Raw genomic sequence first — 24,651 nt, forward strand, 5'->3', positions numbered from 1 at the left:
GTTCGAATGAAGGAGGTGATTCATGGTGTTTCATGGTTGTGTTGTCTATGATTTCGAATAGGAGGAAGAGGATGAGATAAAGAAAAGTGATGGTGGCTCTTGGTGCTTCTCCGGTGGTTGAGGGTGGTAGTCGTGAGATGGTTTAAAAAAAATGTTAGATGTAGTTTGATTACAGAAAGAAGTATGAGAGTGTGATCAAATGCACATAAGTTTATATATAATAATAATAATAATAATAATAATAATAATAATAATAATATAATAATGCATATTAAATTGAAAAAGAAACGTGCATATGGAAATCAAATAGTATAGCAGCCTCAATTTTTATCTTCTAGCTACCGACAGTTTAAAAATGAAGATATATCGGGTTCCGTTGTTAGTCAGTGGCGGATAAAAAGTCCTCTGAAAAATCTCATATTTTTAAATTAAATGTCTTTATTTATTTCAATCATTATGATATAAAATTCGATCATTATTTCATTAAAAATTTTAAATAAAATTAACACGCTGTATCCCAGGTAAAATATATAAAAAAAATTTAAAACTTAACAAATAGATCCTAAATGCATATTTAATAAGTATATAACTTATTTACGAATCACCGTTTATTTTAAAATCATAAAATATATATTTAATATACTTCACTTATATATAAGATATGTTTTTAATAATAATTATCATAATGTCATATGTTTATTTTATTTTACATAATAAATTTTAATAACAACAACGTATAATACTTCAAATTATATTTCAAATTATTATTTATATATACATACCCACATATCTATTTACAATTAATTGATCGTGAATCGTCGAGAGCAGTCGAAGGTCAATTGAATATATGAATATAGATTTCAAACTTTCTAGACTCATTATTACAGGTTTTTGCTTATCGTGTCGGAAACATATAGAGTTTAAGGTTTAAATTTGGTCGGAAATTTCCGGGTCGTTACACTTTACAATAATAATATTCAAAGTTTTTAGTAACTCGATTTAAGAAAGGCTAACAATTTTATAAATAAATTAAATTAGCAAGAAGCTTGCAAATACAATGACACAGTATATCGCACAAAACACACCATGTCACCATTTTTTTTTGAATGGCTAAATCGACTTCGAATGCTCTCACACACCATCACCGCATTGGGTACCCGGTGTGCTTTGGATTAAAATAAGAGGCTCAAGGCATGCACCGTATCACCCCAACGGAATCCTTGAGAAAACCCCTCCTCTCAGGATTCGAACCCTCGCCTATTATTTCAAGGACTGTGCCCGGGATCAACATAGGAGTGTACCACTCAGGCAATGCCTCGGTGGTTCATGGCACCATTTAGGAGTATATTTACAAGAACACACCCTAACTATCCACCTAAACGCAACTAAATTGCCACTAAAATCCCAATCGCTTGCTTTGAGTAGGCTACAAAGCGGTTCACTAAACATCAACTCAATCTCGATGAAAAAAGTGAGACACGAATGGAATTAAAGCGAGGATCCCTGAATCAATCCATGAATCAATCCCCGAATCAAAGCTTTCAAAAATTCGGGGTCAAGTCCGGGGATGAATATTCATCACCTTCAACGTCTTCATTTCCACCCTCATCCAAATTCTTCATTGACAAGTGTATCCCGTTCATACCATTTAAGCCCGTCTTGATTTCTTTTAATAAAGTGGTGCTTATCGAATACTTTTTTAATCTTTGTCATACACCGAAAACGAACTACAAGCAATTTGGCAAGCGAGCATCAATTAAGTCAGGCTTTTTTACTTCCTTGCAATCCTATATAATCTCTTCATTCACATCTAAAGAGTCAGAAACGTCTTGTGAGAAACAGCCTTATTGGTCATTGATTCATTTGAACTGACACTATCGAAAATGGAAATAAACTTCTTGGAAGCTTCATTTGATCCATTGGCCCATTAGTACACGATCCATGAAAATTATCCAAATTCACCATCTTAATATTTGGTCTATTAGTACAGCATGGCCCATTGGAAGAATCCTCAAAAATGAATTCGGCCCACAGTTTTCATAATTTGAATTTATCTCATTCATAAAGCCACACGCGAATTTTTTAGAACTCATCGTCAATGAGGACATTATGAGGTCCTCACAAGGTTTGATATTTACTTCACTAGAAGCCACAAAAGCCTATAATTTGTGTAACTAAACACACAAAGTTATTGTTGCTCATCGATTTAAGTAGATTAAACCCGATTAACTTACCACCAACCTTTGTCTCTTTGGGACTTACCGCACTGGATAACAATCGACCACTCACCGAAGAAGGATACGTTGAACCAACCTATTTACCACCTGCAATAGCATCTACAAAAGTGTTTGTCGAAACAGGGTCCCGAAAAGACTCCGTAGAGCATTCTTTGAAGGCACGGACCCGTTTTCCTTTTATTTGGATGTAGTTTAAGAGTTAAAGAAACTATCGGTGTCATGTATGTTTTCAAACCTCACGAAACCAAATCGTTGCACACTCGACAAACTCTTCCTAGCTAAATATACGTCCTTAACAACACCATATTGCTCGAATAATCGCCAATAATCCGCTCGAAACTATTTATCTGGAAAGTTATAAAACATGAACGAGGTTACACGACTACCTTATGACCCATGAACCGAATATACATAATTTAATATGTTGTCATCAGATCTTAATAAACTGATTTATAGAGTTCCTTTATACATCAAATACTCCTAGAAAATAGATAGATAGATATAAGATAGAATAGATATTGGACATTTTTCTACCTCTACATTCTTCGATCTTCATTTACATAATCTTTTATTTAAGTAATTGTTGTACTAAATATATATACAAATACGTAGTGTAATGAAGATCAAATATTACTCGTATCCAAGAAAAGCATTGGACCTCAAAATATGCATGATAGAAACATTGATAGACATTTTCAATGGGTTTTCAGTAACAGAGTTTGGGCTGGCCCATACAATAAGTATCACAAATTACAGTATACTTGGTTTTTCTTCTTTTTATTAACGGCGCTTAGGAGTCACTCACGAAGTATCGAACGCGATGTCGACACCTACTCATCCGATCATTCTCTTGGTACGAATTATTAAAATCCTACCGTCCCTCAGGAGGAAATCCCCACGACGAATCCATACAGACATCGTGTGTGGTGAAACCCCTCGGGTGAGGCACGATCACAAGACGTCCGCACCCTCCGAGGCCCATGAAATGGGTGAGTATCAACAAGGAAAATTTTGTTGCGAGTGTGAGTCGAACCCCTGACCTCGCATATGAGACGTCAAGTCACTCCCACTACGCAAACTCCTTCTTGTTATACTTAGTTATGTTAGGGGAAATTAGTCAAAATATAAATTCGAAAGTGTTAACGAACTCTCCTCGAATTTTTAAAATTTCTAATATGCCCTCCGACCACGCACGGTGCGTGTTTGTCCATGCCTGTACCTTGTTCGTGTATTCATTATAGCGGTTACGCTCCAACTACCCATACCAAAACCACATACAGTGTGTGTTGGTCTGTGCGTGGTGCGCGTTGGACCCGATAAGATCAAATTTTCAAGATAAGAGTTTATGATATTTTCTGGATTTTTCGAATTTTTTAAGATCGGATTTTATCTCTTTAAAGGGATTCCCCTATGATCAGTTAGCATCTTCATTTCAACAAGCAACAATCTTCACCATTTTTAAACATAGAAACACACACATCTCTATCTCCAAACCTTTACAGAGTTAATAAAAACAGAAATTGATAAAGTTTTTATTACTGGGAAAGTTGTGTCGGAGACATCTTTATTTAAGGAGGAGGCTTCGTCGTCCGGCTCCTCACAAATGATATTAGGATGGGCCGGCCCATCCTCATGGATCCATGGGAATACATCCTTGATGTAGACGACTCCGATATCTTTCTTCGCCCTTACAATTCCTCTCAATAACAACTTGAAACCACAACCTTCCACCTGGTTATTCGATTTCAGTCCTGCCAGTGTAATAAAGACAGTTAATATACGTAGACAAAGCGATAACTAGGGTGAACATTAGAAACTAGACATGATTATATAAGAAAAGTGCTTGAAGAACCAGAATTAGATGATGACTTTGAACACGGTTCGTGGCTATTATTGATGGAGTTTGCATATCCTAATGGTGGTAAAAATTGTTTTCTTATTGCATTGCTTATAGCTATATTCATTACAACTTTGTGACCATTGTTTGCGTTTATGAGAAACTTGATAAATTTGTTAATGTTATCATGTCTTGTGTTCCAAATGGCCCGACAGTAGAGCTGAAAGTAAGCTTCTTAATATGCTATGATGTGCGTCGTATTATGTATGATTACTACTTGCTTACTTACTTGTTTAGTTTAATCTTTAGGATACTATGGGTAAAATTTCTGGAAGTATTTATCAGAAAGTCCTTACAGAGATCAATGGTATATGTGTAGGATCTGTTTTGGTACTCCATAAGGTATGTTATTCAAATTTTTACGTATCTCCGTATCTGTAGGATTATAGAACCTTAAATTTATACTAAATTTCCGTTATCCAAGTTTATGTGTTTCCTTAAAATATTCATCAGCTCATACTCTTAACGTTACTATGAAGAATTTTGTAAAGGTATTCTACAAAGATAGTGGATCTTCATAAACAACAATGGCTAGTAGCATGTATTATCATTGTAGTAGTGGATTTGTAGTCGACTTGTAGCAGTAAATTTGTAGTTGACTTGTAGTGTGTTTGTTTGTTTAAATATAACTACTTTCTATGTGACTTTATTATTATTGATAATTTGCATTCAACGGTTAAACACAAAGCTAACTATTACAATCAGAAACACATGTTAAATAGAAGTTGTTAGTACACATAAAGATACAAGGAAATCGTGGGTCTTCTATGTATGCAGTTGGACAATAGTCATCTGTTGGCTCGTCCTAACCTTCGTCTTTGACTTTGAACACGAACCACCTTTTGATTTTTGTGTGAATTTCGACCTTGATCTAGATCTTGAAGTAGATGGATTGATCTTTTTATAAGAAGCATCACATACAGATTGACTATTTCCGGGTTCAGCGCATCAGGAACAATGTTTTTTTAGAGTTTTCCTTATTCTCTCTCATTTTCGACAATATACATGTATGTTCTTTGGGACGTCCATGTTTCTTCAGGACTACAATTGGAGGTACTACAATCTGAAGATCGTCAGGATCAACACATTCTGCAGTTGTGGGCATAGGGTTGATGTGTTCTTCGTACAATGCAATATACCATTATGTGGAGAAGTTGCGCTTGACATAAAAACTGACATCGTTTTATTTGAAATGGCGTGCCACTGATAAAACGTGATCGCAAGGTAATGTCGAGAGCTACCACTACACACAACTGATGTTCTTCTTTTCAAGTCAACTGTTCCATTTAGCTTCCCGTCGAGCAATCCAATGATTGTATTTGTGGATGGGCGTACAGTCTACACACATGATTTAGCCATCCTTTTACCGATTTTATGTTCTATGTACAAAACTATGAATCAAAGAAGAATAACACAGATTCAATCATTAACCAAGAACAATCACCAAAAATCTTCAATCTGAGAAACACCAACAATTACAATCTGAGAATTAAACAATAATCAACACACAAGTGTTGTTACAAATAAGAATCAATCTGAGATTACAAGATGTAAAATCAGAGATAAACTATGAATACAAATTAGGGTTTTCTGCACATAAACGAGTGAGAGAGAGAGATTGAATAGATCTGGAAAAGTTATCAATCAGCAACGGCATCCATCTCTATTTATATATTTCCAGAAACAAAGTTTCACTCTAGCCCTTCTAGTCTTGAATTTATCAATAACAGCACAACTTAGGCAGCAAGTAAAATCCTTTCATACTTTAGACACCAAACCTTTTGTATAATATCAACAGCAGTCCTTTGTTCTTATCAACACAAGTCCTGCACTAACCAGACTAAGTTAAGAAAGAATAAAACAAGTTAAGATTGCTTATTAACTTTATTTTTAACACACCCCCACAATCTTAACTTGTAAATGGATCAAATAAATGTAACCTTGAACTTAAAAAATCATGTTGACTGGAAGAAAGACCTTTAGTAAAAATGTCAGACAAATTTTCATTAGAATCTATCTTTGAAGTTTTTAGAAAACCACTACTAACCTTATCTCTTACAATATGCCAATCTATATCAAAATGTTTAGTTTTTTCATGATACACAGGATTGGCAGCAATTTGAATTGCAGGCATATTATCACAATTCATTTCAACAGGTAAAAGCTTAGTTAGTTTCAATTCAGTCAACAGATTAACAATCCAGATAAGTTCAGTGGTCAAAGCAGCCATAGCTCTATATTCTGCTTCAGCAGAAGATCTAGAAACTGTTGGTTGCTTTTTACTTTTCCAATTAATCAAACAGTTTCCCAGAAAAACACAGAAACCTGTTATAGATTTTCTTGCCAACAAATTTTTCCCCCAGTCAGAGTCTACATATGCAGATAGTTTAAGATGCATACCTTTGGTAAAATGAATACCTTTACCTGGATTCTTCTTCAAATATCTTAATACTCTGAATGCAAGTTTAAGATGAGATGTAGAAGGAGAATGCATGAACTGACTAAGAACATGTACAGCAAAACTTATGTCTGGCCTTGTTACAGTAATATAAATAAGTTTGCCAACAATTCTTTGATAGACAGAGATATCTTTTAACAAATTTTCAGAATTACTATCTCTATATGCAGACACATTAACATCAATGGGAGTATTATTAGGTTTAGCACTTAATAATCCAAACTCTTGTAATAATTCAATGCAATATTTCCTTTGTGTTAAACATAAACCATGACTTGTATCAACAACCTCAATTCCAAGAAAAAATCTTAGTTTACCAAGATCCTTAATAAGAAATTTAGAATTTAACAAAGCTTTAACAGAATTAATTTCAGTTTCAGAATTACCAGTTAACACAATGTCATCAACATAAACAAGTAACACAAGAAAGACATCACCTTTACTCAAAGTAAACAAAGAATAATCACATTTAGACTGTTTAAAACCAATATCAAACAAGCATTTGCACAATTTTTCATTCCATTTTCTTGGTGCTTGTTTCAAACCATAAAGAGATTTAATAAGTTTACACACTTTTGTTTCATCTTTGTTAAAATAACCCTGAGGTAGAGACATATAAACTTCCTCTTCTAATTCACCATATAAAAAAGCATTATTAATGTCCATTTGGAAAAGAGTCCAGTTGTTATGAATAGCAACAGTAATAACACATCTAACAGTAGCCATCTTAACAACAGGAGAGAAGGTCTCTTTATAATCTATTCCCTCAGTTTGACTAAACCCCTTAGCAACTAACCTAGCTTTATACCTTTCTACCTCACCATTAGCCTTGTATTTAATTTTATATACCCATTTATTTCCAATAGGTGTCCTATCAGGAGGTAGATCAGTAATAACCCATGTTTGATTTCTATTTAATGCTTCCATCTCAGAGTTCATAGCATCAACCCATCTAGGATCAACACAAGCTTGACTATAAGTCTTTGGTTCAAAGGTTTTATTCAAAGATGTAATAAAACACAAGTTGTCAGATGAAAGGTGTGAATAATTTAAGTATTTTTCTATACCATATCTTAAATTGCTATTTAAGACATAGTCATCAAATCTTTTAGGAAGGAAGGATTGTCTTGTAGACCTCCTGGGTTCAAACTCAGGTTCTACAGTAACAGGGTCACCCTCAGAGTTATTATAATTATCACTTGTGTCACTATGGACCAAGGATTCATCAAGTGTTGCACTATCATCCCCTAAACTGGTTACTCTAGTGGAGCTACATGGTGTAGTATCACCAGATGTAGTATCATTAGATGTAGTATCAACACTAGTGCTACCAAGATTAGGGTTGACTGTACCATCACTTATATCAGAAGGGACATTATCATCATTGGGTATATGAGACAATCCTCCTCCAATAGCAGAATCTGTATCAAAAAAGTTTAAGTGAGTAACATCTTGTAAATCATCACTATCTTTTTGAGAAGACATTTTAAAAGGAAAAACATTTTCATAAAATTTCACATCCCTAGAATAAAAAATGGCCTTTGAATCAAGACTATACAGTCTGTAACCTTTTTGAGTATTAGAGTAACCAATGAAAACACACTTTTCAGATCTAGTACTAAACTTATCAGAATTATTAAGTTTAGTAGCAAAAGAAAGACAACCAAACACCCTCAAATAATCCAACTTAGGAGCAAAACCATACATCATTTCATAAGGTGTTTTACCTTTTAATACAGAAGAAGGGGTTCTATTAATAAGATGAACAGCAGTAAGAACACAATAAGACCACAAACTAAGAGGAACTCCCCCTTGAAACAAAAGTGCCCTAGAAACATTTAGTAAATGCCTATGTTTTCTCTCAACAATACCATTTTGTTGAGGTGTATAAGCAATAGAAGTTTGATGAATAACACCATTGTTTTTGAAAAAATCATTCAGAAAGTTGTTAACAAACTCAGTTCCATTATCACTTCTAACAACTTTAATATTTTTACCAAATTGAGTTTTGAACATTTTAAAGAAATCAACAATATTCTCACTAGCTTCATACTTATGTTTTAACAAATAAACCCAAACTGCCCTTGAATAATCATCAACAATAGTTAAGAAAAATCTATAGCCATCTCTACTTGTTATTTTATATGGACCCCATAAATCTAAATGAATAAGATCACCAATACTTAAAGATTTATGTTCACTTAATGGAAAAGGTTCCCTGGTTTGTTTAGCCTTATGACAAATATCACAAGGAACCTCTAAATCATTACTGTAACCTAAATCATTTTTTAAAATTTGAAGAACAGAATCTGCAGGGTGTCCTAACCTATTATGCCAAGTATGTTTAGACAAATAACAAGAATTAATATTGTTACAAGAAGCAGAATTACCAAAAATAGTTTTATCATCAAGAACATATAATCCACCTTCCACATTACCAATCCCAAGTGTCTTTCCCATTACCCCCTTGCTGGGTAAGTCCTGAATGTAACAATATTGTTCATCAAAACCCAAAAATTTTTTACTATCTCTAGCAACTCTATAAACAGACATGAGATTAACCATATACTCAGGAACAACCAGCACATCAAACAAAGTTATATAAGAACTTAAAACATAATCACCAATTTGTTGAATGTTAGCTTTTGTTCCATTTGGATGTTCAACAACAAGATTTAAATCAGAAATATCAACAATGTTTTTAAGATTTTTAGAATTTGTTATATAGTGTTGATTAGCCCCAGAGTCTATGATCCAAGAAGTTTTAACAAAATTACTTTGCATACCTGCCATGTTAGACTTTAAACCACCATTTGAACTGTCATTACTTATTAAAGACATAAGCCTTGATACTTGTTCCTCAGTAAATGGAAAATTGGTTTGAGAAGTTGAAGCTTCTGACACAACAGAATTGCTAGAAAAAGACTTGTTACCAGAATTATTAGTCCAAGTGGAAGTAGTGTTTTTAGAATTCCTTCTATTAAAACTAGGAGGATAACCAATAAGCTCAAAACACCTATCAATGGTATGACCAAGTTTATTACATTTAGTGCACTTAAGGTTTGGATTAGGTCCTCTGTTATTCCTAGTAAAATTTGTAGCATTGCTACTTGCACTAGGAGTAGAGTTAGACTGATTATTATTAGGCTTAGCCATAAATGCAGATGCCTGAGTTTTTACAGAATTTTGGATTGAGTTCCTATGAGACTCTTCCCTTGACAATGTAGCATAAGCAGTTTTAACAGTGGGTAAAGGATCCATGACTAAAAGATTACTCCTAACTTGTTGATATGAATCATCTAACCCCATTAAAAATTGCCATAATTGAGTCATTTGCACATGATCATAATGTTCTTTAGCAGCTTCACAAGTACACTTAGGTAAATGAACCATAGCTTCATATTGTTTCCAATATGAATTCATTTTATGATAATATTCAGACAAAGACAGACCATTTTGATTTAGTGAATTAATTTTTTTATGCAAGTTAAAAACAACAGACCCATCCACTTTATCATAAGTCTCTTTTAATTCTATCCAAACATCTGAAGCAATTTTAGAAAAAACATGACCCAAATAGACTTCCTCAGACACAGAACCAAGTATCCAAGATAACACAACAGCATTACATCTATCCCATTGCTTTGCTAAAACAGAATTAGACTCAGACTTCTTACAAGTCTTATCTATGAAACCAGATTTGTTCTTTGTTTCAAGAGCAAGAGTCATAGCAGATGCCCAGACTCTATAGTTTTCTGTACCTAACAACTTCATACTCACCAGAGGAGTACTACTAATGTCACTGGGATGCAAATATAATGGATTTCCAAAATCCAATTTGCTAATCAAAGTATCATCAGAATCAGCCATAATAACAGTAGTCACAAATAACAACAAGAATCACACAAAGACAAGTAGACACAAATAAGCACGAAAAGCAAACACAAGAAACAAGAATCAAGAAGCACAAACACAGCAATCAAAAGCTTGTCAGACACCTGTAAGAGAAAAGAACACTTACAAATCTCCAGCAATTGACTACTAGTCAAGCACCCTGCAAGATTAGCACAAAAGAAAAAAACACAAAAAATATAGGTCAAAAAACAACTGTGCTTGATCAGGTTTTCATGAATCTCAAGGATTCAGATCAAGAGTTGGGCACAGTGTTTTGGTCTAAAAAAGGGATGAAAACACGAATAAACACGAGACTCCCCTTTGAAGACAAAGATCGAGCAGATAAGACAGCGGAAGAAAGAAGACCCTTCTTTAGCAGATCTAGAATTCAAACCCTAATTTTTTTTTTAAAATTAGGAATAATTCCAAGAAACCACAATCCGTAATCGAACCCGCACAGATTTGATGAATCTTAGATATAGATCTAAGATGATAACCAGAAACAAACCCTAACACCAAAGATGAAGATACCGTCGTCTGGATCAACAAACCGAATCAACAATGAATCAATAGCTCTGATACCATGTACAAAACTATGAATCAAAGAAGAATAACACAGATTCAATCATTAACCAAGAACAATCACCAAAAATCTTCAATCTGAGAAACACCAACAATTACAATCTGAGAATTAAACAATAATCAACACACAAGTGTTGTTACAAATAAGAATCAATCTGAGATTACAAGATGTAAAATCAGAGATAAACTATGAATACAAATTAGGGTTTTCTGCACATAAACGAGTGAGAGAGAGAGATTGAATAGATCTGGAAAAGTTATCAATCAGCAACGGCATCCATCTCTATTTATATATTTCCAGAAACAAAGTTTCACTCTAGCCCTTCTAGTCTTGAATTTATCAATAACAGCACAACTTAGGCAGCAAGTAAAATCCTTTCATACTTTAGACACCAAACCTTTTGTATAATATCAACAGCAGTCCTTTGTTCTTATCAACACAAGTCCTGCACTAACCAGACTAAGTTAAGAAAGAATAAAACAAGTTAAGATTGCTTATTAACTTTATTTTTAACATTCTACATGAGGGATAACGGGTGTTTTAGTTGTGGTTACGATATTGTAATGATTAAAAAACCATTGTTGAACAGAAACTCGAAAGTATTATAGTAACATTGTTATCAGTAACTTGCGTGCATGTAATGTCAAAGCGTTGATAGACTCTACACTATTACTAGTCCATATAAGAGTATCGAGGTCGTTTAGAATGATGTCTTGACTATCTTTCAAAACCATCCTCTCTAAGATGAGCGGCAACTTTCGAAACACATCTAGTCAATACACCCAAATTGCGATCGAACTATGTTTTGCGGTACGACTTGCACAACCTCCAATAATGCCATCGGAAATAACTAATCTCATCATTTTTTTTTCAAATGCATTTACAAGTGACGACAACAGAGTTTATGATAGGCATTTGGAAAAACGGAATCAAGACCAGGTGCTATTGAACTACACTATCAAAAATGAAAGTAAGCATCTCAAAGTCCATTCCCTCGAGTGTCGGAGGTTATCAAAGAACCACGACCAATGGTCCATGGTCTCACATGCTCGAGAAATGTAGGCAAGAGGTAGAATGCCGCTATTGACATCCATCGCCACATCAATTAGATTAGTTTTGTAGTAAGTAACTTTCAAATGAACACCATCAACAATGATTATTGGTCACGTGTATTTTGCTAATGTTCGTACCTACAATTATAACAATAATTAGAAAATTATAGACAAAATCGCTGAATTCATATATGATCAGTATATGGTTGTTGCTGCACCAGTCGACATGTAACACATTAAAAATTTGTCTTCATGGTCGGTTTGATGTTCGTTCAGCTACCCGGATTACACAACTCGATGTTGTGTAGATATAGAGGAAGCTTTGTGATTGATTCTTTATAATTACCTCATAACAACTAGATAACGTAATATTTTGCCCTCCGTGCCTGATTGTACGAGAAACTCACCTGGAATTGGTGACTCATACGGACGATATATCATTTCCTTTCTAAATTTAACCTTGAAGAATCGAATCATCTAAAATGTGCCCCAAAACCTTCTTGTTCGCAGTTTGTTGTTATCTAAGATTTGTGTGTTGCATTGTGTGTGTGCTCATGTTGTAAATTTCTTGTTTGGACTTTTGGGTACAACTGATGCACTTATTTTCAATGCACAATCTGACTAATTACAACGAGCAGTATTGCTCGTTTTGTCAGATTTCACCGCAATAATCTGTTGGCCATCCTCAAGACATTTCTTAAGTAACTGAAGTTGGAATTCTTCCTTCTTTTTAAACGTTTGCCCCTTTTATACCCGAGCTGAGTTTTCAACAATATTTATGGGGGTTTTCTTAATTTCAGGTTCAAGTTAGAGCAAAAGGGGTGACATATCCGAATGAAGGTAGAAAATCAGCAAATTGAATAACTAAAAGAAGTATTAAAATCCACAATTTGCACAGAAAAAGCACCAGCACCTAGTGTTGTAAATTTAGTGTAATTTTGGGTTTTAATCTACACTTGTAAATGGGTTTGGAGGTACGGAGTGTACACCCATTAAGTGATAGATTACCCGAACCCAAAAGTGGTTTTCCATTATTTACTATCATGACTTGGTCTACCTGAAATTTGACTAAGTGTTTTCAGTACTAAGTTTTCTTAGTAAGCTGAAATTTGGCTAAGTGTTTTGTGCTGGTTGTTCTGCATTGCTGGTCCTTGTACTGGTTGTTCTGCATTGCTGGTCCTTGTGCTGGTTGTTCTGCATTGCTGGTCCCTGTGCTGGTTGTTCTGCGCAGCTGGTCCTTGTGCTGGTTGTTCTGCGCAGCTGGTCCCTGTGCTGGTTGTTCTGCGCAGCTGGTCTTGTTTGCTGGTTCCTCTGTGCTGCTGGTCCTGTATGCTGACTTTTGCGCTGCTGGTCCTGTATGCTGACTTTTGCGCTGCTGGTCCTGTTTGCTGATTTTTGCGCTGCTGGTCCTTTTGCAGTGCTGGTTCTTAAGAGACAGCAGTAAGAAAACACTTAACACAATTTTGAGTGATTACGGAAGAATTATTCTTGCACCCACTTTTGCTTTAGTGGTTGAAGGAATAATACTTGTTTATTATAAAGTGATCACTCATGCTTTGATAGTTGTAAAATATAATATTTGTTTATTGTAAAAGTAACAAATTTTACTTTAATGATGGAAGTGATAATATTTGTTTATAGAAATATTCTTCCTGTAACCACTTTTGAATATTATAGAAGATACTTTTATTAATCAATCGGCCAATTGATTTTAATAAAAGACTCTTTCATGATTAAGGGTGTATATAAATATATTAACCAATATGCATGAGAAAAAGACACAAGTTACGAACACCAAAATATTCTTCTGCAAAAGGAATTCTTGTTTCTGCCAAAACAAGAATTTAATCTCTGTCTTATCCCAAAGTGATATTCGTGTAACCCAGGCTATAAGGGTCGAATAATTACTTTCGGAAAGTGATACCACGATTCAGTGATTTATCCGGCTATCGATTATTTTACCCTACACGAAAGAATTTAATAAAACCTCCAACAATCGAAGGTAATTATTCGTTATAATCGATGGCGGCTACGATGAAACACATGACGGCGAATTTCTCCAAACTTGATAAGTTTGAGGGAATTGATTTTAGGAGATGGCAAAAGAAGATGCACTTCTTTCTGAGCAGCATGAGTGTGGTGTACGTACTCAGCACACCAATTCCTGAAGATCATGGTGATGATGCCACTATTGAACAAATTCGGAAAAGGTGCAAGTGGGAGAACGATGACTACATCGCTAGAGGTTTAATCCTCAATGGTATGGCTGATTCCCTTTTTGATATTTACCTAAATGTTGAATCTTCTAAAGAACTATGGGACTGTTTAGAAACCAAGTATATGTCTGAGGATGCTTCTAGTAAAAAGTTCCTTGTGAGTAATTTTAATAATTACAAGATGGTCGATTCTAGACCGATCTTGGAACAATACAATGAGCTCATTCGTATACTTGGTCAATTCACACAACATAAGATGAACATGGATGAGTCTATTCAAGTCTCAAGCATAATTGATAAACTACCTCCATCTTGGAAAGAATTTAAACATTCTTTGAAACATAAGAAGGAGGAGTTAACTCTTGTTGAGTTGGGTAGTCATCTGCGTATTGAGGAATCCCTCAGGTTGCAGGATAATGACAAGCCAAAGAGCAACGAAGTTGCTGGTACGTCTGTTGTCAATATGGTGGAACATAAAAAGTTCACTAGTAATAATGACAAAAAGGGCTAACGTAAACATCAAGGTTATAACAAGGCTAATCCGAACAAGAAGTCTAAATTGACTTGTTGGAAGTGTGGTAAAACTGGACACATGAAAAAGGATTGCAAGGTTATTTTTGGTAATAATAATGCCAAAGGATCTAGCAAAAGCTATTCGGGAAATGGTTTAGACAACCACAACTCGAAAGGTCAGAATATATTTAATAATTCAATTGAGAATTATTATGTTTCATATATATCTGAGGCTTATTTTGTGCAGGATGATGATGTCGCGTGGTGGGTTGACTCGGGAGCCACCACCCATGTATGCAAGGATAGATTTTGGTTCAAGACTTACGAGTCCGTGACTGATGGATCAATTCTTCATATGGGAAATGAGTCAACAGCCTCTGTTCATGGACGTGGAAGTGTAGATTTGTGTTTTAGTTCTGGAAAAACTATTTGTTTGTTTGATGTTTTGCATGTACCACAAATAAGAAAAAATTTGGTTTCCAGTAGTGTGTTAAATTGTTGTGGTTATAAACAAGTGATTGAATCTGATAAGTTTGTTTTGTCAAAACATGGTATGTTTGTTGGTTTTGGTTATTTATGCAATAGAATGTTTAGACTTAACATTAATCACTTGAATGTTAATTTTGCTTTTATATCTACTTCTAGCATAAATAATTCTACACTTTGGCATGCTAGACTAGGACATATACACTTTAAAAGAATGCAAGATATGTCTAAAGATGGATTAATACCGGCTTTTGACATGAACAATGAAAAGTGTAAAACGTGTATGTTAACAAAGATCACTAAGAAACCATTTCAAAATGTACATCGTGATACTGAAATTTTGGAATTAATACATAGTGATTTATGTGATTTGCATGCTACTCCTACTTTAGGGAACAAGAAATATTTTGTGAATTTTATTGATGACGCTTCTAGATTTTGTTATGTTTATTTGTTACATACTAAGGATGAAGCATTAGATAAATTTAAAATATTTAAAACTGAAGTAGAATTACAACAAAAGGCTTTGATTAAAAGACTTAGAACAGATATGGGATGTGAATACATTGACCATTCGTATTTCCAATCCGTTGGTATTATCCATGAGACCACAGCTCCTTATACTCCACAACAAAATGGTATATCTGAAAGGAAGAATAGGGTCCTTAAGGAAATGGTTAATTCCATGTTATCCTATTCGGGTTTAAGTGAAGGATTTTGGGGGGAAGCTATGTTAACAGCTTGTTATTTGCTTAATAGAGTTCCTAACAAAAGAAACAAGATTACACCTTATGAACTTTGGAATAAAAGGAAACCTAACTTGAATTATCTTCGGGTATGGGGCTGTAGGGCGGTTGTAAGACTACCTGATCCCAAGAAGAAAAGTTTAGGTGAAAGAGGTATAGATTGCATATTTGTTGGATATGTTGAACATTCCAAGGCATATAGGTTCTATGTAATAGAGCCTAATGAGTTTGTCTCAATCAATTCTGTGATTGATTCAAGGGATGCAATCTTTGATGAAAATTGATTTTCATCTATACCTAGACAAAAGGATATGATTCCAAGTAACAATGGAATCAATAAGGATTGTAATGATGAAGTCTCTGAAAAGGCTGTTGATCAGTCACTTGAGCTTCGGAAAAGCAAAAGAAAAAGGAAACCTAAATCATTTGGACCAGATTTTCAACTATACTTAGTTGAAGGTTCTAGGGATGATGTTTCTACCCAATATTCGTATTGTTTCAATGTTGATGATGATCCTAAAACATATGATGAAGCAATGAGGTCTCAGGATGTTGCATTCTGGAAAGAGGCAATTAATGATGAGATAGATTCTATCATGGGCAATAACACTTGGGTGTTAGCTGATCTACCTCCTGGTTGCAAACCTTTGGGTTGCAAATGGATTTTCAAAAAGAAGATGAAGGTGGATGGAACTATTGAAAAGTTCAAGGCAAGGTTAGTCATTCAAGGCTTTAGACAAAAGTCTGGAATTGACTATTTTGATACTTATGCTCCCGTGGCACGTATCACTACCATTAGACTGCTGATTGCTTTGGCTACGATTCACAATCTACTTATTCACCAGATGGATGTGAAGACAGCATTCTTGAATGGTGAATTGGATGAGGAGGTTTATATGAACCAACCTCAGGGCTTTGTCATGCCAGGAAATGAAGGCAAGGTGTGCAAACTTGTGAAATCCTTATATGGTTTGAAACAAGCACCTAAGCAATGGCATCAAAAGTTTGATGAAGTGATTTTATCTAGTGGTTTTAAATTAAACCAAACAGATAAATGTGTATATAGTAAATTTGATGATTCTGGTAAAGGAGTTATAATTTGTCTATATGTTGATGACATGTTAATCTTTGGGACTGACCAAAGTCAGGTTGATTTAACAAAAGAATTTTTGTCATCAAAATTCTCCATGAAAGATATGGGGGAGGCTGACGTTATCCTTGGCATTAGGATCAAACGTGAAAGCAAAGGAATTTCGATTTGTCAATCTCATTATATTGAGAAGGTGTTGAAAAAGTTCAATTGCTTTGAATGTAATCCTGTGAGTACCCCTGTTGATCCAAGTGAGAAGCTTATGCCTAATCAAGGTGAAGCTGTATCACAACTTGAGTATTCTCAGGTGATTGGCTGTTTGATGTACGCCATGACTTGTACAAGGCCGGATATTGCTTTTGCTGTGGGAAAACTGAGTAGATATACTAGTAATCCTAGTACTCATCACTGGCAAGCAATTAGGCGGGTACTGAAGTACTTGAAGAAAACTATGGACTATAGTTTATCTTATAATGGGTTTCCTTCGGTAATAGAAGGATATTCTGATGCGAGTTGGATAACCAATATTGAAGATCATTCTTCAACGAGTGGTTGGGTGTTCTTGCTTGGGGGAGGTGCTATTTCATGGGCTTCTAAGAAGTAGACATGTATTACCAACTCAACGATGGAATCTGAGTTTGTTGCTTTAGCTGCTGCTGGTAAAGAAGGAGAATGGCTTAGAAACTTGATCCATGAGATACCATTATGGCCTAAACCTATAGCACCCATGTCTATCCATTGTGATAGTGCTGCGACATTGGCAAAGGCTTATAGCCAGATGTACAATGGAAAGTCTAGACACTTAGGTGTCAGACATAGCATGATTCGTGAACTCATCATGAATGGGGTGATTTCTATAGTGTTCGTGAGGTCACAACAGAATTTAGCTGATCACTTGACGAAGGGATTGGCAAGAGACTTGGTGAACAAGTCTGCTGTGGGGATGGGTTTAAAGTCCACATAAATTTCTAATTATAAGATACCCAATTCCCTTCTGATGAAAATTAGAAGTTGAATTCAATGTGGAAGGCTTATACTTAGAAATTTGGAGTACAAAATTTTGTATCATCCCAAGGTAAGGTATGTACTCGGACCTGTTGAAGGTGAGGATGAAGTTTAGCTTCTTAATGGTTTATTTGAAAAAGTGTAATAGCGGGTGCATGACTGAAATGAACTACCTATGTGAATGTGAAGTTTTGCCGCTTCAACAAAGCTTGGACTTTTGCTTTAGATACATTCATGAATGGATATGGACACATGGCTTGTAAAGTGTCAGGATAGCTTTAGAGTATTTGAAAACTTATGTGTATGTTATTTTCAGTTATTCAAATGGGTTGAAGGGTTCAATTCTTAGAACACCCCGATTCTCGAATATTTAGAATGTGTAATGTACTAAGGTGAAAATTCAATCTTCAAGATATTTTCATTTATGCATGAGTTTTGTTTTAATTTGTTTAATTCTCATGAAACGAATTGCACTAAATTGGGGAGGATTGTTGTAAATTTAGTGTAATTTTGGGTTTTAATCTACACTTGTAAATGGGTTTGGAGGTACGGAGTGTACACCCATTAAGTGATAGATTACCCGAACCCAAAAGTGGTTTTCCATTATTTACTATCATGACTTGGTCTACCTGAAATTTGACTAAGTGTTTTTAGTACTAAGTTTTCTTAGTAAGCTGAAATTTGGCTAAGTATTTTGTGCTGGTTGTTCTGCATTGCTGGTCCTTGTACTGGTTGTTCTGCATTGCTGGTCCTTGTGCTGGTTGTTCTGCATTGCTGGTCCCTGTGCTGGTTGTTCTGCGCAGCTGGTCCTTGTGCTGGTTGTTCTGCGCAGCTGGTCCCTGTGCTGGTTGTTCTGCGCAGCTGGTCTTGTTTGCTGGTTCCTCTGTGCTGCTGGTCCTGTATGCTGACTTTTGCGCTGCTGGTCCTGTATGCTGACTTTTGCGCTGCTGGTCCTGTTTACTGATTTTTGCGCTGCTGGTCCTTTTGCAGTGCTGGTTCTTAAGAGACAGCAGTAAGAAAACACTTAACACAATTTTGAGTGATTACGGAAGAATTATTCTTTCACCAACTTTTGCTTTAGTGGTTGAAGGAATAATACTTGTTTATTATAAAGTGATCACTCATGCTTTGATAGTTGTAAAATATAATATTTGTTTATTGTAAAAGTAACAACTTTTACTTTAATGATGGAAGTGATAATATTTGTTTATAGAAATATTCTTCCTGTAACCACTTTTGAATATTATAGAAGATACTTTTATTAATCAATCGGCCAATTGATTTTAATAAAAGACACTTTCATGATTAAGGGTGTATATAAATATATTAACCAATATGCATGAGAAAAAGACACAAGTTACGAACACCAAAATATTCTTCTGCAAAAGGAATTCTTGTTTCTGCCAAAACAAGAATTTAATCTCTGTCTTATCCCAAAGTGATATTCGTGTAACCCAGGCTATAAGGGTCGAATAATTACTTTCGGAAAGTGATACCACGATTCAGTGATTTATCCGGCTATCGATTATTTTACCCTACACGAAAGAATTTAATAAAACCTCCAACACCTAGTTAATCCCATAACATGTCATGTGGAATTCCTTGTTGTTCTCGAATTTGCTCTTTCTTCTATGGCTCCTCGACCTCCTCCTTTTCGTCCCCCGTACTCTCATCTACTGTTTGTCTTACAAATGGTTCAATGAAAGGATGTTATGTTTTTTTAGGTGCATTGACGTTTATTCGTCGTAATGTTGGTAATCATGACATTCTAGCTCTTCATGAGTTAGTTCAATTGCTTTGGTGGAAGTGCTTCCTGTTTTCATGGCATGAGTACTTGTTTGTTGAAATTGATCGTTTTGGTATTGTTGTTGATTGAACTATGCGTTTTGGTATTGTTGTTGGTTGAACTGTGTGTTCTGGTAATGTTATTGGTTGAACAATGTGTTTTGGTATTGTTGTTAGTTAAACTGTGTGTTTTGGTACCGTTAAACTGTGTGTTTTGGTACCATTGTTGTTGGAACTGTTGTTGTTGCCGAAATTGTTCTTATGGACTTGCATGATATTAAAGTTGTAGTTGATAGTATTGTTGTATATGAGTATGATTGAAATGTTAAAAATTTTGGAGTTATTGTTGAATCAAGTGGTAACTGTAACTTTTGTAGCATTTTTTTAGAATAATTTTGCAAGTTATTGATTTTTCAAGATAAACAGTAAGATTTAAACGTATTTAACATTGACACATTGTTAACATATTCAAATGCACCTCCATAACAAATATATAGTCTAAATTTTTCATCATTTTAAAATATTTTTACACTAAAACAAAGAAATTAACAATAACTCATAAATGGCTAAGGTGATAACTTTCAGGAATGAAAAGCACTGAAAAATTTCCCAAACGAGTATTGTTGGAATGGTGAAACTAACTGATCATAGAACACTCTATTAAAGGAGATAAAATGTTATCCTAAATAGTTTTAAAAATATCAGAAAAAACTCTGATCGTATTTTGTAAAACACGCACCACACACACAGACCAACACGCACTGTGCATGGTGCGAGTTGCGGGATGAATGAACGTTCCAGGTAAAATGTATAAACTACAAAGCACTACGCATCACGCACAGACCAGCGCGCATCGTGCGTGGTGCGCTGTCAGAGGGCATTTTAGTAATTATGAAAATTTAAGGGCATATCATTAAACACTCTGAGATTTAAAGGTATTTTGACTAATTTACCGTTATTTGTTTATCTTACCAAAACATAGGTCAAACAATGTGTAAATACTTAAGATAAATTGAAGAACACCCTTTAGTCTTTTAATCCTCAATCTTTTTATGTTTACCATTCTAAATTTAAGAATAAAGGTAGTTCACAAAATTCTTTATGCCTATCTTTTTCACAAGCATCACAAGCAAGTTTCTTATTCCTACTAGTAACACTAGAATTTTTTTTTTCATTATAGTTGTGAATCGCAAAGTAGTAAAAAAGGTAAAAACTAATCATCTAACTGCCTCAACGATCATGAATCACTAATTTTAGCATGTTCTTATTTCCTATAAATTAGCCAAGAGTATAATCGATGACTGAAATATGTTTTGTGTGAACAAACCAAGTACACTTAACAAACAGCCAAAAAACGATTAGCAAAAATAGTTTATTTTGTTTTTTTTTTTGTTGTTCTTGTTTGTTGTTCTTGGCTACTTTTCGCGTTTTGTGTTGTGTCCTTGCCTTGGTGGTCTCTCAATGCTCGGTGGTTCCTTATTCTGGCGTAAGATCTATATCTCGTCGGAGCACCTCTTGGTTCGGATGCGCTGAGATTGCATGGTTGTTTTCTTGGCTTGTGGACTTGTTTAGTGTCTTCTGATCCGGGAGTTCGCCGTTTTTATGTGTAAACGTTCGATGGGGATTGATATTTCTAAATTGGACGGTTTTATTTATGCGGTGTCGTTAGGTCGCAAGGTGGCAGTATGAACTTATCAACAGGGTTTCTTCTTTTTCTTATTTATATTTTGCGGGGCCTAAATTCACTTTTAAACTTTCTAGGGTAGAAAGTGTAAGTTAACCTAGGGTCGTGTTTTGAATGGTTTAACGAATTGAAAATCAAGTGGATAATTGTCTTTGGTTAAATTATCTAGGTGAAAGATAGTAGTTGGTTTTAAGCTAATAATCCTAATTACGGAAAAGTAAAGGTAATGAAGGGATATTCGGAGTATGCAGATCAGGGAAATGTTGACCAAGATATCAGTTTGGGCTAGGAAAATATAATTATGTTTATGTTAAAGCTATGATTAAAAGAGTGTAGATCTGGTTGGATGGGCCAATTACACAGACCTACTTATCTCTAGACTCTCGGAGTTCTCGTTGAGCAGCGAGAAGCATGTCACTTAGTTGTATAGTTGAAGGGTATCTATACCTCGGAGGTTATCCATAGCATAGCACTATGTTTATTAGTGAGTTGAGTTCTAATCCTAACCATCGTTATCAGTTTAGGGAACTGAATAACAACGTGACGTGCTGAGTGAACATTGATCACAAATGGAAGGAGTCCGTCGGGTCAAGTTGACAAAAATTTAATGTAAACTAACAACCATTTCATCATACTAATGAGATCATACTAATCTAAACATTATACAGCATTACAGTTGATATACTGAAAGTAAAGTAGATAGAATCCTAATAGATACCTGAAAAAGTTTATATGAATTAACCCTAAGATCAAACAAGAACATGCAATAGGTTTGAGCCACACAGTTAAGGCACTAACTAGATCTTAATGGCTCTTAAGAGGTCTCCTTGGAATAATTAATAATTATACTAGGTCAATCATGTCTCAATTCCTAAGTTTTGTGTCCTAAAAGCGCATTAGATACCTATCGGGAACACCGGCCATACCGAGTTCATAGAATCTTCAGGTACAGTATAACCAGGGGTCTTAGTCCTATGAAGTAGCTAAGTTCATATGGGTGGATAAGTCCTGATCATAACTTAGGTTGATCAATCCTTAAGATGCTAGAATACAAATCTATCGGGGTCACATATTCAGTATAACAACGGTAATCGAACTAATTTAACATAACTACGCTAACCCAAACTTCTATCATGGCAACATACAGATTAATTAAGCTAACATGGTAATATCAAAATGCATCTTTAAACATAAATGATAACAATACATGTTTAATTAACAAGACAAGCGTTTCGGATAAAAACCTGAAATGCCAAAGAAATATGCCTGAGATCGCAGTGGCTCGCCGGGATATCCTCCGAAAAATAAAAGCTAAGCTAGCTACTACTAAAAACTAACTAATAATATTTAAATTAAAATTGAAGTAGAAAATTGAGTGTGTGTAAAAATGAGCCAAAAAGTCCCATTTTATAAGAGATAAACGGCTGGGAACGGCTGCAGGCCGGTGTGGGAGGCTGGTGCCAGCCAAGCCGGCTGCCAAGGCCGTTTCCCATGCCCGGTGTCCAAATCATGTGGCAAGCCGGTGCCCAGGTCGCAGGCCGGTGTGGCAAGCCGGCTCAGGAGGCTGGCGCCTTGGCTAGTCTGCTGTTTTGCTTGGATCGTATTTCTTGTTCCGGGGATCGTAACTTGGTTTCCAGAGTCGTAACTTGTCTTTCACCATTTTCGCTTTAGAATCTTCATTTTACCCCCGTTTTACTTGATTCTTTTTGAATCGCCTTTGTAATTACTAAATCTATAATTTAACTGACAAAGTGATCATTTTTTCGATAAGGTTTGGAACTTTATTGATTTGGGGCTTAATATCGGGCTTAAAAACGTGACTTTTTGGCCGATATCAAATACCCGACACTTAGCTTTGCTTGTCCTCAAGAAAAAAGCGGAAATATAAGGTTTATCTTCTAATAGACTGTGATGCCCCGTCCTAATCCATCCGGACGAAGTCCATATCGATTATAAACGATTCACAACAGTTGATTACATCGCGAGGTACTTGACCTCTAAATGATACATTTTACAAACATTGCATTCGTTTTTGAAAAGTTAATCTTTCATTACATCGAAAGTTGACGGCATCCATACCATTTCATAATATATCTAACTATAATTGACTTAACAATAATCTTGATGAACTCAACGACTCGAATGCAACGTCTTTTGAAATATGTCATGAATGACTCCAAATAATATCTTTAAAATGAGCAATTGCACAGCGGAAGATTTCTTTCGTACCTGAGAATAAACATGCTTTAAAGTGTTAACCAAAAGGTTGGTGAGTTCATTAGTTTAACATAAACAATCATTTCATAATTTTAATAGACCACAAGATTTCATATTTCCATTTCTCATAAACATACGTCCCATGCATTGAGACAAAAATATCATTCATATGGATTGAACACCTGGTAACCGACATTCACAATATGCATATAATAATATCCCCATCATTTCGGGATCCTCCTTCGGACATGATATAAATTTCGAAGTACTAAAGCATCCGGTACTTTGGATGGGGCTTGTTGGGCCCAATAGATCTATCTTTAGGATTCGCGTCAATTAGGGTGTCTGTTCCCTAATTTTTAGACTACCAGACTTAATAAAAAGGGGCATATTCGATTTCGATAATTCAACCATAGAATGTAGTTTCACGTACTTGTGTCTATTTTGTAACTCATTTATAAATATTGCGCATGTATTCTCAGCCCAAAAATATAACGGGTAAAAAGGTAAATGAAACTCACCTAATGTATTTTGTAGTAAAAATACATATGACAATATTGAACAATGCAGGGTTGGTCTCGGATTCACGAACCTATAACAATTGTATATCTATTAATACATAATGTAAATCACAAACTTTCATTTATTAATATGTATTATTTATATGTTTATAGTTATATGGATTTTTATACTAAATTCCATTTTAAAACGGATACTTATATTATATCTTAAATTATATTCTATATATATATATATATATATATATATATATATATATATATATATAT

This window comes from Rutidosis leptorrhynchoides, chromosome 10, assembly GCF_046630445.1.
Source record: "Rutidosis leptorrhynchoides isolate AG116_Rl617_1_P2 chromosome 10, CSIRO_AGI_Rlap_v1, whole genome shotgun sequence".
NCBI classification, from domain to species: Eukaryota; Viridiplantae; Streptophyta; class Magnoliopsida; order Asterales; family Asteraceae; genus Rutidosis; species Rutidosis leptorrhynchoides.